This window comes from Lampetra fluviatilis, chromosome 25 (genome assembly GCF_964198595.1).
Source record: "Lampetra fluviatilis chromosome 25, kcLamFluv1.1, whole genome shotgun sequence".
NCBI classification, from domain to species: domain Eukaryota; kingdom Metazoa; phylum Chordata; class Hyperoartia; order Petromyzontiformes; family Petromyzontidae; genus Lampetra; species Lampetra fluviatilis.
Window position 1 is genome coordinate 10,927,853 of NC_136299.1, and position 10,605 is coordinate 10,938,457.

Sequence of the window (10,605 nt, forward strand, 5' to 3'; positions counted from 1 at the left end):
GCGGAGGAGAGGCTGCCACTCCTCTGTCGGGAGCTGGACCGGTACCACCTGGATCTCTGTGGTATTCAGAAGGTCCGGTGGACCTGCTCTGGCTCCTGCCACCATGAGGGGTGGACAGTCCTCTACTCGGGACAGGAGACTGCCAAACAACAGGGAGAAGCTGTTCTTCTGAACAAAAGAATGATGGGGGCGTGAAAGTATGGCAGTGAGGTGTGGGAAGCTGTAAGCCCCAGGCTACCTTTGGCTCACCTTCTCATGAACTAGAGGCGAGGAATGGTGGTCGTGGTTACTTATGCCCCCACCGAAGACGAACATCCGTGGAGGGATGCAGGCAAGGCCGATGAGTCAGATGCTTTCTATGACCTCCAGTCACAGGTGCTAGCTTAAGTGGCTCCTCTGGATAGAGTCATCTTGTTGGGTGACTACAATGCCCAAGTTGGTCATGATTCTAGCACCTTTGTCTGGAGTGATTGGAGGGCATGGGCCAGATCAGCTCAATAACAACGGCAGGAGGCCGCTAGATTTTTGTGGAGCCCATGGGCTTGTAATTACCAACACGCTGTTGCGGCATCAGCACATCCATTCAACATCATGGATGCATGCCGGCTCTAAGCAAGAACCTCTGCTGGACTACATAGTGACGGAACAGTGGATGCGGGCCCATGTCTATGACATCAGGACCTACCGTGGAGCTGATCTGTCCACTGTCCATCAACTAGTCATCTGTAAGATGTGCCTGCCATTCTTCCACTCCGGTGGTGGGTGAACACCCAGGACCCCATTCGAAGCCATAGTGGCATGGTCTCAGCTAGCTGATGAAAGTTGCAAGTGAGAGTTTCATCATCGCTTGCAGCTGGGGTTGGCATCGTCCCCCACTCCTTCTGATGTCGAGGGGAAACGGGCAAGGTTTAGGACTGTGGCTCATGCAACTGCAATTACAGCTTTGGGTACAGGGTCCAGACCTCATCAGAGACCCTGGCTGACAGAGGTGTTCAGGCTGGCTGAGAAAAGCGACAGGCCCACTCTCATCGTCTACAGCATCCCACATCAGAGAATGAGGAGGCTTACCGCAGCCTTCGCTCGGAGGTTTGGAGACCCGTGAGGTGCTGTAAGGATGGTTCGTTGTCACGGGTTGCTGAGAGGTTGGAGTCTGCCTCAATGGCCTGTGATCACAAATCGCTCTTTAATTACATCAAAAAAGTAACCTGCAGCACCACACCTACTACCATAATTAGGGGAAAGAACGGTGATCCAATCTCCGACCCCCAGGAACAGGTTTGCAGACTTGCTTAGCATTTCTACGCTTGAGAAACGTGGACCCCCCTAATGGAACATCTTCACCAGTTAAAAACATTTAGGCTGGTTTGCCTACGATACATCCTGGGTTTAACCAGGCTGGATTGTATGAGGAGCTCACAAATCCTTGAAAGATGTGGACAAAGTCCCATCGGTGAGCTCCTCCAGCAGGCAAGGCTCGTTGGCTCGGTCATGTAGCCTGCATGCCCAAGCCACCGCATGCATAAAGAGCTTTTGTTCGGCTATATAGAGGGGACTAAATGGGCGCGGCACGGGCTAGTTAAGAGATGGAGTGATGTGGTACAGGAGGATGTGGAGCTGAGTGGACTTGTCGATGACTGGTACCAGCGGTGTCAAGATCGGCCTCTGTAGAGGAGGCTCGTGAAGGACGCTACTGGCCAGTTGGAGGCAGTCGCCCTCCAACATCAACGGAGGGCAGAGGAGTGATGCTCAGAACAATGAGCGGAGCGCCGGGTGGCTAAAGCACAGCAAGTTGGCACAGTAGGGGGCACAGGTGGTGCATCAGCCAGTCATCTCAGTCAGTCGATCCGTGGCACCTGGGTCTGTCCCGTGACCTCCTGCCAGCGGGCATTCAACACTTCACGTGGCCTCAACGTGCACATAGCCTGGCACAAGCGTTGTAGTGACATCCCTACCACTTAGTGGTGCATGGCGGTTGTTATTGCAGTGGGGAGCAATAGTGAAGCGGTTAATGCACTGCACTGAGAACCCTGTGACTCGAGTTCAATTTCCATCTCGCAGTCGACACCATTGAGGATTATCTGAACCAGTCTTGGGCCACCCCTAGGTCAACTCAGCCTCAAATGAGTATCTGGTGTGATGTGTAAACATCTCCGCTGGGGAAACAAAGGTGGCCGGGTTTGGTGTTGGCCACCCACCCCCTCGTGCGCCATGCCAGCCTTCACTGGAGGCCGCTAACCGCAATTGGTCCAAAAGTCTGTTACAGGCTCCACGGGGATCTTTGTATTTGTCTTTGTACATAGCCACGAGTGCACTGCGTGAGTGCGTATGCATTCACCAGTCAGCCTAAGTGCGTCAACATTAGCACTGGGGAGACAAAGGTGGCTTGGCGTGCACCTTGCAGGCCTTCATAGGTGCCCACGAACAACACTTGCACGCTACGTGGCGGATTTTGTCTTTGTCTGTGAGTGAAGTTAAAATTGTGCATTGCATGCGTATATATCTTTTTTTTCAATGCGTGCCAAGGTGAGTGCGTGTGTGTACATAGCAATGTGTGCACTGTGCATGTGTTTGTGTGCGTATGCAGTCACCAGTCGACCTAAGTGCGTCAACATTGGCACTGGGGAGACAAAGGTGGCCAGGCGTGGTGCTGACCTAACCACCGGGGTCGTACACCGTGCAGGCCTGGATAGGTGTTCACCAACAACACGTGCACGCTGCAGAGGTGGGATATTTATATTGCTCTGTGAGTGGATGTAACATTTTGCATTGTGTGTATGTATTTAATAATATATATGCATGTCACGGTGTTTGCGTTTGCCTATACAGCCGTGTGTGTGTTGATGGGGAGCGGTGGCATAGCGGTTCGCGCGCTGCGCTACGAACCTTTCAGCCCGAGTTCGATTCGGTGACGATTATCCGAACCAGTTCTGGGCCTCCCCGAGGTCAACTCAGCCTCAAATGAGTACCTGGTGCATTGTGGTAAACACCGCCAAACGGGAGGCAAAGGCGGCCATCGGTGCTCCCTAACAGCACTTGCCCCAACAGTCGGTTAAGGCTACGCGGGGCATCTTTGTTTTTGGCTGTGCAGTCACCAGCCGGCGCTGTGTGTGCTGTTTAACCCGTCCAATCACGGTTGACGTATGCAGCGATTCGCTATGTTTATAACGGTGACATTTGTCAGTCGCTCGAAAAAATACACAAAACCCGTAAGCCTTTCGCGTGTCCTAACTGCAGAGGAAACAGCTATTTAATCACGCAATTATTCTAATTAATGCAATTTGTTGATGAATGGAAATCATTCGAGTGGAAACTGCCAAGGAGTGACCTTGTGTGGTATTGTTGAGGAATTTGCCGGCTTGTTGTTGATGTGTTTGAAAGTGGTGGTGTGGGTCATGGTGAAACTTTTAAAATGTCACTCCCTCTCTGAAAGCAGGAAATAAGATGATTATTAATGATTTTGTTTTTTTACAGATTACCTGCCTATACCAAGTATGACCCGACCCTAAGTAAATTACTGCAAAAAAAAAAGTCATTCCTTTGTTTATCTAAGGAGAAGCCAACGAATTACTAGGTTCATTTTCCGGACAGTCTAGCTTGCTTGGCAAAGCTGCCCAATTTGTTTTAGAGATTTATTTTGCATTCTATATATATACGTATAGACAAACCATTACAATCTTAATACATTATTTAGTGATACTGCGTTGTGCATAAGTACAACTAAACTAAAAACAAAGAGCAGAAAAATCCCAACACTAACAAACAACTCGACAAATATGTCAATAACACCGGGGCCTGCACAGGAAAACATATACTGCATATAATAAGCGATGTTTTGGGCAATTAGCCGGTCCTCATATTGCATAGAAAGGCCAGAGGGAGAGAGAGACAGAGTTGACGAAGAAGAGTTGGAGAGTGTGGGGGGCTTCTCAGCGCCTCGCCCGTCGCCCCCAGTGATGTCCTCTTCCCCCCCCCCCCATTTGTGCAGATACTACTGACTCTATTGTATGTGGGGTGCAGATACTACTGACCCTATTGTATGTTGGGTGGGGTGGGTGAATTTGTTTTTGGGACAGGGGTCGACAATTTTTGCAACTTGTTGGATAAACTTTTTACCCCAACATCTACTTTCCTTAACTTTTTGATTCAGGCCTTCTGAAAGGCTCTCATCGTTTAGTTCACGGACAAACGGACACACGGAACGCCGCGCTTTACTTAAATAAATGTTCAATACGTGCAAAAATTACGTATTCCAGCATAATAGATAACGTTTAACACGTAGGCTTTCGTGACCAATATCATCCATAATACAGTATTATTATGGATAATGGATGAAACAATCGTTGACGAAACAATAATTATATTGATCATACTGGTTCAGAAGGCTCTTATAATTCATTTTACGGACAAACGGATTGCCGTGCTTTTATAATAGATGGTGCCTGCTGAGAGGTGCGTGAACAAAAACACGTTTTGATGGTGATTTTTTTAAAATAGGCATACGAAAAGTTACCCAATCGTAGCTATTGAGTAACAGATAAGCCCTTAAACAATCCAAGTATTACTAAAATTATAAAACGTTCCTGGCACATTGTATTGTGCCAAAGTTAGAATGAATGAAAGTGTAGAGTTTCTATTTTAAAAAAATCATAATCATAACAATCACACGATTACCATCTTGTGCTTTCTTTGAGAAGCTAGCCAATGTCAATTAACAACAACGCTTTAATAATTATTATGGTGATAAAAAACAATATATTATTTCTGGAGTAAGTGAATCATACTTTCAACAATTTTAAACAAACAAAAAAATGCATATATCGAACGCTATGGATAAATCCAGGGCACCATTTTAGCCGGGGTCAGTAGAACCAGACAATATTTCTGTATCCAGCACACTCCATGCAGAATCGCTCTCGCTATGTATGGCTGCGGCTAGCGGGTTTGCGAGTGCACCGCAGTCTACCAACGACGCAGCACATATCCGTTGAGAAATTAAGCCCTTGCGCGCACGCACATTGCTGAGCGACATCGGTGCGTCTGCGCACGCGCCATCGTGTACACACGAAGTTGCTGCGTCAGGTGTACGTGTTTGTATCAACGTGAAATCCCCACGAGTGTACACACACGCACGCGCGCGCGCGCGCACGCAGGCGCGATATTTACCCAACTTATTCGCGGTGATTTGAGTGACTTTGACTCTTCCTATTTGAATGCTAATTGCGCGGCTGGCTGGCGGAGGGACGTGACGTATAATGCGAGTCGATGGTTGCGATTTGGAAAGCGGCGCGCAGCCTCTCTCCTGGCAGATGATGAGGTCCCGGATTTAATTAACTTTTGGTGTAAAGCGACAGCCGGCTGCGGTGCCACCTCGCGTTAAGGAGCCCTCCTTCTCAAAGCCCCCCCACCACCACCACCCCCGCACTGCACTTAATCTCTCTCTATTTCTCACCCCCCCCCCCGCCCGCTCCCACCACCACTTCTACTCATCCCTCGCCCACAGCAGAAATCCCCACAGTCTTCGTCTTCTTATGAGACGGCGTATCAACAGCTGCGCGCAAACCGCACGCGTCCTCCTTCATTTGTCACTCCACGGTGCGACTCTCCGGTGAATTGAAGGGGTGGCGGCAAGGAAGTTTTGAGAATGTCATTTTTGTTTGTTTGTTATCCCTCTTTCTCTCGCTCGCTCGCTCGCTCTCTCGCTCTAGCTCTGCGCGAAGACTGACGGCGTTACATTGCGCTTTAATGCAAGGGGGTCGGGGGCAACCTTTTCTTTACCGACGGCCAGATAGGATATTCATATTCTTGGGTTTTTTCGGTAAAGTCACGTAGGTAATTTTTTTTTAAATTAATAAAATAAAAAATAAAATACAAGTACTTGATACAGCAATCGTGCTGTGACGGTTCCACCTAAAGACGGAGGCTTGTGTTGCCTCCGAAACGTCGTGATTTTTTATTTTATTTTACTTTTATTAGTTTTATTTTTTTACCTACGTGACTTTACCGAAGAAACCTAAGAATATGAATCCTTGTAGTCACGAAAGCTTCAAATCTAGGCCAGATAGGACTTTCAAATGCCTTTGGGCGCACATTAGCACGCACGCGCTCAGTCGCGTCTGTCGCTGCGAGTGGCCCTTGCAGTGACAGACGTGGCCGAGCAGGGCGCTAAAATTTGGAATGCAGCATTGTTGCCTGGTCGAATGTGTTCCCCTCTAGCAACCGATTAGTGCGGCTAAGATGCTTGCAGTTTGGCAATGGGTCGGCCTCATGTGGCTGCGGGTTTAATGAAATTAAGTGGCGTCCTCTATCCAGCCTGCGTGCCATAGCTTCCCCATCCCCATGTTAATATCACAAACCAGGGCATTGCTGAAAGTGCGTTTTTTTTACTTGCGCACAAATAGAAAGATCCTCCGTATAGCCTGAACAAACTGTTGGGGCAAGTGTTCCTAGCGAGCACTTATGAAGGTCGGCATGGCACATGAGGCAGTTTGTGGCCAACACCATGCCTGGCAGCCTTTGTCTCCCCAGTGGCGATGTTTGCACACCAAACCAGGTACTCGTTTGAGGCTGAATCAATCTATGGGAGGCCCAGGACCGGTTCAAATAATTATAATCGTCACCGGTGTTGGTCGTGAGCGGGAATCGAATTTGGGTGGCAGCACAAAGTAGCGCTAACTGCTACACTGCCGCTCCCCACTCTCGTGCACACACACACAGACACACACAGACACACACAGAGACACACACGCACACAGTTTCAGTTTTCAGTTTCATTTATTTGGTATAGCCCTGTGAGCCATTCGGCTCTTGAATCGGGTGCAACCGAAACAAGCAAAAACATGAACACGCAGGACTCGGAGTAAAATTAACACCGAGTTGGGACTTTTTCAAAAAATTCAGAATTTTTTGACAACCTTTGAACCTGACAATGTTATCGTGCATACGTTACGTTATACAGCAGTTGTTTGAAAAACAGCGTTAGGTTACGTTAGCTTGGTGTTAGGATGGCCAATTGTGGCGTTTTATATCACTGACTTTCTGTCAAACCCTTTTCAGTGGAATTGTCATTCTCATAACAGTTGGCGTTGCGTTTAACCTTTTTAATTTCGCTATGATGCTCGTGAAATGGAATTAGTGAGAGAAAAAAACGTAAAGGATCTTATCGGAGGTTGATGCATTTTGAGAATAGTTTTATTACAGATTTAGATTCTCGCAGAGCGTGTAATGAATGCTGCACAATTGTTGCTCTCGATTTTTAATCAAGGTTGAACAAAAGTACGAATACCGCGCTAAATGCGATCATTTCAAAAGCGATTAGGCCGCCCGCTTTCACAATGAGACATTTCTTTTACGCGACTCGCAGAGCGCTCACACTGCACTCGACGTTAATGCGCCTCCGTTTATGAGCGCTACACAGTTTAACAGTCTCCATTCGAGACCGGCGTTCGTTGCGAACAAAAAAAAAGGGCAAAATTTAGAGCGCATTTTTTCTCTGTCCCCCTTTTGTTTCCTCTTGAATGAACCTGAATGCACGCGGGGCGTTCTTAACAAAATTACTTGAATTCTGTTGTAGTTCGTGATCTGTTTAGGGCACCGCATAAACCAATTATATATATTTTTTTCCAAAATGGCCGGGTATCGAGTTTGCTCCTCTTAATCACAGAAGTTAGTTCAATGCAGGAGGCCCTCTTTTTGCAATTTTTCTTTTTGGGACGGCAGAAAAGCCGACACTCGATATTACTACAGCATGTGATTGCGTGACACGACCACCAGCTCAGAGTCACTCAGTATTTATCCGATCAAAGCAGCCACCCCTTATTAGGCCTGACTTAAGAAAAATAAGGGGGCCCGGTCTTTCTGGGCATTCAAATGTGTGCTGTTGTGGATGTTTTGCGTGTTGTTTTTTTACTTACCAAACTCCATTTTATTTTTCGATTTAAAGCTTTCGTGACTGCAGGGATTCATCGAAATAATAACCTGAGGACGGCTGCTTGCGTTGTAGCCGAAACGTCGTGAGAATTATTTTATTATGTTTAATTTTTATTATTTTATTATTTCCCTTCTACGTGACTTTACCGAAAGAACCAAGAAGAACCATTTTATTTATTTTTCTCCACGCACGTGTTGAGGGATTCGCTGTACCAGACCAAGGCCTCGACGTGGAACTGTTTCGTCATGTTTAGTGTTCCATCACCACGCCACAGGCCCACGATCCCTTTTCAGTTTGTTTCTCTCCTCGCGTTGCTCGACATTGGAATTTCCGCCCATCGTTTCTTTTCCCCAAGTTGGGTAAAGCCTCGCTCACTTCAAGAAAGAGCATCAGTTCGTATCAATTGCACAATCGACCGTGCCGTTTGTTGCTGACCCCTTGGGAGTTTTGAACATTTGGGGGCCTTGTGGTCAGCAATCACGAAAAACAATGTTCTCTTTCTTTCTTTCTCTCTCTCTATCGCAATTTTGTTTTTTAATTTATAGCAAAATTGGTGAGGTAAAAAGGGTTGTGCTTATGTGTGGTTATTTTTGAATGCACAATTGCCAATACGCTATATTTATGGTGATTGTTTTAACGTTGATCAGAGTTACAGTGTACTTGCCACGTGAAATCTGCTCTATATCTCAAGAGGTAATGAATTAAACGCGATTGATTATTACACCTTAATAAATTCATCCTTGAAAACGATTAAATCCCATATTTATTTGTACTTAAATGCAGAGCATAGGCCCAAAAGCCTTAATTGTGAAGCGTTCAGCAACAGACAGCACCGTCAATGTTGTAACAGATGTAAGAGTGTGACACATTTCTTCAAGTGAGTGACGTTATTATCGGAGCTTGGGGAAAAGAGACGAATGGGAGGGGATTTCAAAGTGGAGCAGTGCGAGAAAAAGAAGCAAATAGGAAAGTGTTGTGACCTGCAGTGTGGGTGAGTGGGTGAGTGAGTGGGTAAGTGAGTGGATGGTTGGGTGAGTGGGTGGTGGGTGAGTGGGAGGGTGGGTGAGTGAGTGGGTAAGTGAGTGGGTGGGTGGGTGAGTAAGTGGGTGAGTGGATGGGTGGGTGAGTGAGTGGGTAAGTGAGTGGGTGGGTGGGTGAGTAAGTGGGTGAGTGGATGGGTGGGTGAGTGAGTGGGCAAGTGAGTGGGTGGGTGGGTGAGTGAGTGGGTAAGTGAGTGGATGGACTTCTTAGTGCATTGTGACTTCAGTATATCTGACCGGAAGCAGTCTGGGAGACTGAGTCCTCAATCATGGGTGAAGAAATCAATGAATGATGTTCAATGTGAATACAAAATGTTCATAAAAACATATATATATAAGATATATAACAAGTGGTATTGGCTGTGGGGCTAGGTTGTGGGGAGCAGAGGGCAGTGTAGCAAAATCCATTGTTGTACTGTAGATAGATCCTCCGATATCTGTGCCACCCACCCCCTGTGATTCCAGGATCAGCCTCACCAGCCACCTGCATATCCACAAACCCTGGCCATCATTGCTGTCTATGGAAGACCTTGAGGGACCCCAAATGATGATGACCTAACCCACACTGGAACCAGCGTGGTGTAGTTATGGTCAGTGTGGTAAGGCCCTCATCCAGGAGCGAAGTGACAAAAGATCTGGGACACAGGTCACCGTGGTTACAATCGTACACTTCAACTGTATTCCAATCATATGTTTGCTTTGAATTAATTCTCCGCGAGCGTGTACTTGCCATAAATCATTACCCTCAATCCACTGCTGGATGAAGGCATCTGCAATTTTTCGCCACCTCTCACGATCCTGCAGTGTCATGTCGGTCTGTAAACCAAAGAAAGAAATGTTACTCGCACATTTGCGTGACATTGCAGACAGCGGTGGAAATGCAACTTGGGTAATGCCTAACGTTTCAGCCTTTCCTTTGTGGGGTTTTTTTTTTCGTCGTCAAAAAGCAGAAAGAGCCGGGAAGGTTTCCGCGTCGTCAGACAAGCGACTCCAGAATTGGCGCCGAAACAAAGATGAAGGCAGGAGAGATTCCGGCGGCAGCTGAAGAGAGATTGAGGTCTCTCTTCAACAAGGGCCCAATTTGTCCACTGATATGCCAGGAACACAAAAAAAAACCACGCATAACAGGGCCCCTTTACTGTGGTCTGTGACTTTGTAACCAAACCTGGCAGGAATGGCAAATAATTAGGGCGACAATGGCATATAAAAGCGAAAGATCTAAAGACAGGTTACGCTCCTTAGTAATGATAAAAAAAAGTCTCGTATGAACATCTTCTATATTCCTACCTAATTTTCTCGTGTTTTCACCCCCCCCCCCTTCCCTGCCCCTACCTGCCCCCCCCCCCACCTTTCCTTGTTTTTCTACGTTTTTAGACATTTTACAGAAAAAATGCGCGGCGAGCTTTTTTTTGTAAAGGCGAATTTTTTGGTGTAATTGCGATCAGGTAGGTGCGAAATATAACTTGATAATGAATTATAATTTTTTTAAATCATAATAATCATAATACTAGACACCAATGCTGCATTGCGATATTCTAAAAGTAGTTATTCGTTGATTGAATTACTACATTGTTTCCCATATGTAAAGAGCTTGCGAATGCTGCAGCGGTGTTAATATTGGCGGAACAATCCACCCTC

General features: G+C 46.7%; 1 long non-coding RNA gene across 1 annotated transcript; it reads left to right on the plus strand.

Moving 5' to 3' along the window:
- Window positions 1-2,621: 2,621 nt before the first annotated feature.
- On the plus strand, window positions 2,622-9,560 carry LOC144941911 (uncharacterized). The gene is made up of 3 exons (XR_013639290.1): window positions 2,622-2,722; window positions 5,501-5,592; window positions 9,433-9,560. It is a non-coding gene; the product is annotated as an uncharacterized LOC144941911 (long non-coding RNA).
- The last annotated feature ends 1,045 nt before the right edge of the window (window positions 9,561-10,605 follow it).